Below are 7,883 nucleotides of genomic sequence, written 5' to 3'. Positions count from 1 at the left end.
CGGGGCGTGCGGGCGGCCCCGGCGCGGCACCGGGCGCACGTGGAGGCGGCGGCGGGGCCGTCCCGCCGCGCTGCCCCGCTCCTGCTGCGGTACCGCTGCCCGGGCCCGGCGGGTGCCCGGGACACCGCCGCACTGGGCTCCCCGCAGCCGAGGCAAGGGCGGGTGGGCGGCGCGGGGGTCGTGGTGTGCCCTGGGGTCGGGTCGGTCAGTGCGAATGAGCTGCTGAGCATCGGGATGGGATGCGGTGAAACGGAGCGCTGCCCGGAACGATGGCCCCGTACTAGAGCAGAGCTGGGGTTGTCATTGCGTCTGCCTCCCCTTTGAGAACAGCCTCTGAAAAATGCCCCGATTAATAGTCGTGCGTGGGTCTCTGTCCCTGTTGGACAGCAAACTGAAAATCCGCGCTTACACATTTTCTTCAAGACATACCGTGTATTTTAAAATATATTTATATTGAAATAATCTGTGCGATTTGCCATATTTCCTCATTTCTGTGATTACAGTACAATAGCACTGACTGAATCCCATCTGAATGACGGCCTGCACAGACATAAGTAATTTATTTTTAAATGTCATAGCAGAAAAATGTAAGGTTTCTCAGCTGGGGATATAGCATAAAGGGGATGTACTTTAGTACTGAGATGAGAACAGTCTTTTTTGGTACTGATGTCCTTATAGAAAGAGCTAATCCTATTAAATTTGTCAAAGTCAGGGTACTTGCTTCTTCGGCCACCGAGTGACTTTTCAAATTTAATAATGGTTGACAAGCTCAGTTGCAGATAGTAGAAGAGGAAAGATGTAACTGAGCTCTGAAAGCAAATAAATGGCAGACAGCAAGATAAGGTTGTAGTCAAAAAGTAACAGTTATCTCCATGGCCCTTAAAGCAAGATGAGGCAAGAAACTGGCAGCTGCAATGTTCCTGTTTATCAAGTTTATTAGAGGAAACAGCATTTTAAGATAAAACATGAAAAAAATTTAAAATTTAAGAATATTGTTGGTGTACTGAGTTAAAAATTTAAAGGTTGTTTGCAGTGGAATGAAAGGCAATGGTGGCATACTCTGGTAACGACTGACTAAACTGCAAATACTACTTCTGTAAGGTATGATAGATAAAACATGAGGAATGTTGTTAGAACTTGCATATGCTAATTCTGTTGCAAGTTATTTCAAGCCAAAGTATAAATAGGCTCCAGCTCTGTTTCATAAGAGGAGAAATGCCGTAATTAACTGGCGATCAAATAAAGTTAATGTGTGTTGTTTGCTACAGGTTGAACTCATGAAGCAGTTGGTGGTTGGACCAAATTTAGCAGACCTTAACACTCTTTTGAACGTAGTGGTAAGAATGTGTTTGGCTGAGTGCTGTTGTGGGAATTAGAAGCCACTAGAGAAGGTACCAGACTGGTTGAGGTTCCATGGCTTGGCTGTATTTGTAATGAGATTCAGTTGTTATTGCTTAGAAACAGTTCCTCTATAGACTAGAAAAGAAGTGAAAAGTCACTTAGAAATTTTGGGCCTCAATAACATCGTACTTGTTATACCAAGAATTTGAGATTATAGAGAATGATTCCTTGTTCTCAACATGTAGATCTGAGGCTTTCCAGTCTCTTCAGAAGACCATGTGTAATGGATTCAACAAGGACGGTTGTACCATCTTTATCCTCCTATATGATATCAACCTCAACCTTTCCTGTGATTACTATGAAAACTATTTTAGTATAAAAAATGGCATAAAAGTGAATTCTGCAATGCAATACAAGCCATACCTCATCAACAATAGCAAATGTTTCCTTTCTCTGTTTTTTTCTTGTTTTGGTCATTTTCTCTCTCAAACTGGCTTGCTTCATAGAGGTTTCATGGATACATTTTTAGACCCTTTTGATCTTTTCAAAGGAAAGCAAATATTGCTCCCTCATGAGGTAGGCAAAGCTGACTGGGTTCAGGAAGCTACACTTGTTTGAAAGCAGTATAGGATGGCTGGCTTTTGCCACCCAGTGAGCAGCACACAAAGCCCGAGACCCAAACTGGCATTCCCAGCTCAACAATTCATCTGCTGGGCCGCAGGTTTTGCATTGTCTTTATTGACGCTTGCAAATCCCCACTACAAACCAAGGGGCTTTAGGCAAGGCCATTAATGTGTGCTGCCTTGTTTGGGCTTCTGACTGCATCTCTGCTGTGTGAATTAGAATATCATTGTACGTATGTGAACTGCACTGTTTGAACAGAAAATGGACTTGCAAAACTGCAAATGGCTTGTCACTGAGTGGCAGCATCAACTTACTAGAAACGTCATGAGGTGTTACTTTAGAGGAGAATTACTAAAGATTTGTGCCCTTTTATATTTGGTTTTGTTAGGGGTGTCTGTGAAAACCACAAGCAGATTCTGTTCGCAGCCTAGTACAGTTATGAAAGAATTTGGACGTTTTCTGTAGCAATGTTTGAACTTACATGTACGTGTCTGTGTAGAGTTATGCATGTTCATTTTTTCCTTCCCCACACAAACTTGTCAAGTCCCTTGTGCTGCATTATGACCTTCTGGCTGTTCTGCAGCTGCCGTATTGATTGAATAGTCATGACGTGGGTAGTTGTTTGAACAAATCAGTTTATCTAGAAGACAATGTAAGCATTGAGTTTGGCAAATAGTTCGTACTAAAAGTAAAAAGCACAGTATTCCTCCTCTTCTGCTACTATTAGACGTCTCTTCATTTTAAGAATAAATTGTCAAATACTCTGTGCATAATTGTTATCAGAAGCAGTCTTTTGTCATTACTGTTCCACTAGATTTTAGAAAGCTTGGTACTAGTGGCTGTAAAAAATATTGCTAATTTCACACATTTTAAATTTTTTTTAATAAGCTGACTTTTAATTTATCTTATTCCTTCATCAACTCTTTATAAATGAAAGAAGATTCTGAATATTTTAAGTTAGCTGTGACTAAGCTTTCAGTTAGAATTTAGTAAATAATTTTTCTTCCCCTTTTATCTCTTGGTTTGTTTTTTTTTTTTTTTTGGTTTGTTTTTTTTAATTTCACCTTGCTTCCCATTTGTATTCATTTCAGTTTTTGTCTTCATGGCTTATAGTTTTCTTACATTTCTGTTTCTTATATTGGCAAATACAGGTCACATTTTCCATGTTGGTACTTGTAATGCCCTCAGGTCAAAGAAAGATCTGAAACTCAAGCACTTTACCATGTTTGTTGCCAGGATTAATTTTTCTTCAGATGAATATTTAGTCCTCTTTAGAAATCAGACAAATGCTCTTGAGGACACTAGCAACAAATGTTGCTAATCTTGTTTTATTTAGGATGTAACAACAGTTACTTTCCCCTCCAAGCTGTGTTGACAGAAATACATCCAAAACAGGAATGACTTGCGGCTTGGAAACTCCTGTGCTCTTGCAGTGCAGGCACTGGTTTCCATTGTTCAGATGTGTAACTCTCAAATTACCGTTGTCAAGTGTCTTCACCTGGCCTTTGATGTAATCCTCTGGGATTTTGCAGAGCATGTGTCAGGTTTCCACAATTTTCTGTTCTTGTTTTGGAGAAACTTGTTGTGGTGTTTCATCCTTTTAATGGAATTCCTTGCTTTATTGTAGGGAGCATGTAACCTGAGGAAAAGGAGGTTGTGGGAACCTCTTTGTTCTCTGGACCACAGGCTCTCTTTCCTTACTGATGTTACCTGCAGCCCACCTGGCTGTTATGTTTAGACATAAGAGCCTTGGCCAATGCCTGATAAAGGTGCAGCTCTGCCTCGCTGGGATAAGTCCTTGCCTCCCTTAAGTCACTGGGACTAGTCCTGTCCCTGAGGCTGCTTGCAAACTGGATTACCTGGGAGAGAAGAGCCAGGGGAAATAGGCCTATTTCATCTTGAGTATTGAAATAGTGTTTTCCTGATATTTGAGTTCCTTCTTTTTCAACTAAAGGAACAGTTTAGGTGGGATTACTCACCTCATTGGATCTACTAATATTGCTTATGAACAGACAAGGAAGATGCCCAGGAAAGAGACTTGAATGAATGTAGAATTAGCTGACTGTGGTGTTAGTGAAGCAATGTCAAATTCTGTAGCACAAGACCTTGGCTTACTCTGCTGTTGCTAAGATGTATTTAATGTGGAAATCTTGGAAGCAGAATTCTGGCTTGTGATACAAGGTTGTGATATTGAATTTTAGTAGTTACTTACAGAGGCATGGTACACAAATATTTCACAAACCAGTTTCAGAAGCAGGGAATGGGTTGTTATCTAAAGGTCATTAATTACTATTTGCTGACAGTGTATTGGAAAACCTTATCTTCTTGAAAAAAGTAAATTGAATTTGCAGATACCATGTGAACACAATGTTTTTTTCAAGGCTGTTCATTTTTTTATTTACATAAGTTGATTCTTAAAATTTATTCATGTAATGTATAATAGTAGTACAAAATATTATTATTTATATAATATCAATGCATTTTGTGTGAAGAAGAGAAGTCTTTGGGTATTACTCAGATTTCAGGGAAGGGAAAAGGATTTTTTCCACTTTGAACTGTAATAATTTCCATAATGATTATTTGACCACAGTCAAAGCTGTTCTGCACTTGAAGGATATGGTAAGATAAAGCTACTTACTGGCTTTATGCTCCCTTGGGATTTCATTTACAGTGAAAGATTGTTGTGGGGTTTTCTTCCTTGTACATTCAATGGTACAAAGCAGTTACAACTGTTTCAAGGGTTATGCTATTTGATTAGAATAAAATAGAAAAAATATAGATGTCTGCAATATGCTGAAGAGTTAGCAGATTTATAGACTTTCCTTTGCTTTTACAGCTGAACACTCTGTGAAGCTGCATGAAAAGAAATGGGATGATGTTACAGAATTTTTAAAATAATAAAAGATTTTTAATACTTTGCAAGTAGAACCTATACAAGCTAAAAATGCTTCTTATTTTATGTTGCAAGATATTAAATTCTCTCTGTAGAAAAGTTTCCAAAACAACTGTTATAGTAGAAGATATCTGCAAGCTCTGCAAAATGCTGTTATTGAAAGAGAATTTGTGGACTTGCTGCTCACTAGTCCCATTTTATGATGTCTGCTGGGGCTATTGCATAAAAGATCACCCTTCTGTCTTGCAAACAGATGGGCAGCTTATCTAAGATCAACCTTACTTTTGTACTTTGAAGAAATTGAGTGAAAATATGGGGGTTAATAGAGAACTTTTTGTTTATATATTGCAAATTGTAAGATTTATACCAAATGTAACACATTAGTCCAAGGCTAAGGCCTAGATTGCCTATCTCTCGGATACACAAGTTACAAATATGTGTAGAGTTTCATGGATTACTTCACTAAAGTACAATTTTAAATGTTCTCAAATGCCTGCCTGTTATTTTATCAGGTAGGTGTGAAGTTTATTTTGATTTCGTAGTGTTCTTGACAAGAAACATTTTAGTGAAATCACCCGAGGAAGTTGTTTATATATAGAGAAACTTACATGGTCATGAAGATTTCTCTCTTGCATAGTAACAACAGCAGTCAAGAAATTGTGGCTAGACTGTGTCAGACATGATATATTTTTAGATACAAAAGCTGTAAATTTCATGTTTCTCTCAGGGATTTCTGAGACCAAATCACATTTGAAGGCAAGGTCAGCTGCTCCTTGCAGGCAGAGGGAGTTTGGAAGGTTAGGGCTCAGGAAGGCTGAGCAAACTCAGACTGGCTGCCCAGCACATACTTGGTGGGACTGCAAGCTGAACTTGGGGCACAAGCGTTAAGTTCATCTCTGAATGACCATAAGTCATAACAGACCATTTTTCCAGGAATGCTGTGGTTGGTTGGTTGCTGTTTCTCCAGTTATTTAGGGTAGGGTTAGGTCTGGATGTCTAGCAGTTCCCTGGCAAATGACTAGAAGCCCAGTGGCAGTAGGGGTAGGTGGTGTCTTGAAGATGTCAGTAGCAGTAGAACTTTTTGTGTATGTGGTAGCACAGGAGAGATGATTGGGCTCAGGGAATAGCTTGAAGCTTATAAAGTGCTATTGAGGTGTCATACGTGCTATTCCATGAAAAGATGTTAATATTTTTTAGAGAAAATATGCTCAAGTGGTAAAATTTAGAAACATTTGATGGTACGTCATTTGGCCTCTTACTCTGTAGTTTACTATTTGTAATATACAGCTGTATATCGCAAATTACTGTAAATGTAGTTCATGTTGAAGTATTGTAACTTTTTCTTTACATGTCTTTATGTGCTTGTTAAAATTAGGCAATTATTTATGAGGGAATCTACAACTAGATTTTTTTAAAAAATGTTTTTAATATTTTGAATACAGCGATAGAACTAGGAAGACAGCTGCATTCTATAGTTACATACAATAACAAGTTATGTAGCTATTGCTATGTTTGCTGGTGATGGGATCCTCCTCCCCTACCTTCTAGGCTACAAATCAGAGTTTTAGCTATTAAGCACTGAAACTGCTAAACTGGACATAATAAATTGTTCAACGTGAATCAGAGGATGCAACCATTATGTATTTATGTATTTGCATTTCAATAGAGTTCAAAATCCTCCCTCAGGATTTGAGGACCTCTTTTATACATTGTGTTGTAATAACAGTAAAAAGATGGATGTGTTTCCTACTCCTTTTTGACTTTTCAGGACCCCTGACACACTACAATAATGAGAATTTTGTGACAAGTTCAATAAGTGGTGATTGTTTTTTGAGTGTCTGATTTAGAGAACCTAGGAGATTCGTCTTACATCAGGTATTAAGCATAATTTTTTCTGTTATTTTCATGTGACAGCGCAGGTCCTTGACCTTCATCAGTTTGTCATATTTTGGCATCATCTGTTCTGAGAGACCACAAAATCAGAAATAGATGGAAAGTTTGGCTTTTATTTTTCTGAGTACAATATTCCCATTTTGTAGATGGAAAGGAAGGGAAACTTCAGAGTAATAACCACAGGATTATGAAGTTGTGAAGCTTAAATATTTAGTTAGAGGTGACACAGCAGTACTCAACAACATGGGATTCATTTTTGGCAAAAACAACCTATTGGCTTCAGTTGCATAAATCAGTGCTTCTGGTGCTAGTAAGTTAACAAAGTGCCAAATCTGCACAATGTGGCAGTAACTTTGACAGCCAAATGAGGAGTGACGATAGAAACCTGGCTTTGGCGAGGCTTTCCCTTTCTGATACAGCAGTTCTGCCAGCGTCAGGCGAATAAGAAAAGGGGTGAGCAATGCCGGGCTGCCCTTTTCTTCCCGTGTTTCCAGTCGTGTCCTCTGGCCGGCTGGGCACCCGGAGCGCTGCGTTCCACAGGTGGCTGCCAGGCGCTCCGGCAGCCCGGCATGAGGCGATGTGCTCCGGGGGCTCGGCAGCCCGGCCCCGCGCCCGGCGGCCGCCGCCTGCGGGGGAAGGCAGGCTCCGCAGGAGGTCACTCGGGGCGGCTTCGCGTCTGACCCAAGGCACGGTTAAATAAAAAGAATGAAAACGCCTTCGTGTCGAGGGTGCAGCGATCGTGTGTCGGGGCGGGCGCCAGCCCGCGGACGGGACAGAGCCAGGGCGGGGGGTCCCATCGGTTCCCACGGCCCCGTGACACCCGAGGGGCAGCGCTGCCAGGGGCTCCGCTGGCCATCTTTACTGTGGGCGGTGCGGCTCGAGCTCCGCACGTCTGCGGGGCTACCGCCACTAAACTTTTTCTTTTTTTCCTTGGCCAATTGTCACTGTCTCCCACACGCGCCACCGGGGCTCGCAGAGGGGACGGCAGCTGCAGGAGCTATGTGGGAGGCGCGCGCGCTCCGCCCGTACCAAAGATGGCGGCCGAGGGGCCCGGGGGTGCCGGGCGGGCGGCACCGCTCGGTACCGGGCGCTGCCGAACCGGGGCGCGGGGCCCGTCGGCAGCGCCCCGCGG

General features: G+C 41.6%; 1 protein-coding gene across 1 annotated transcript in view; it reads left to right on the top strand.

The window, feature by feature from the left end:
• The window catches only part of ADK (adenosine kinase), a 272,718-nt gene that overhangs the window by 334 nt on the left and 264,501 nt on the right, over positions 1-7,883 (top strand). The gene's annotated exons all lie outside the window — the stretch shown is intronic.

Source organism: Onychostruthus taczanowskii, unplaced genomic scaffold, assembly GCF_017590055.1.
Source record: "Onychostruthus taczanowskii isolate IOZ18803 unplaced genomic scaffold, ASM1759005v1 scaffold22, whole genome shotgun sequence".
Classification (NCBI taxonomy): domain Eukaryota; kingdom Metazoa; phylum Chordata; class Aves; order Passeriformes; family Passeridae; genus Onychostruthus; species Onychostruthus taczanowskii.
This window is presented reverse-complemented; position numbering and strand designations above follow the sequence as displayed.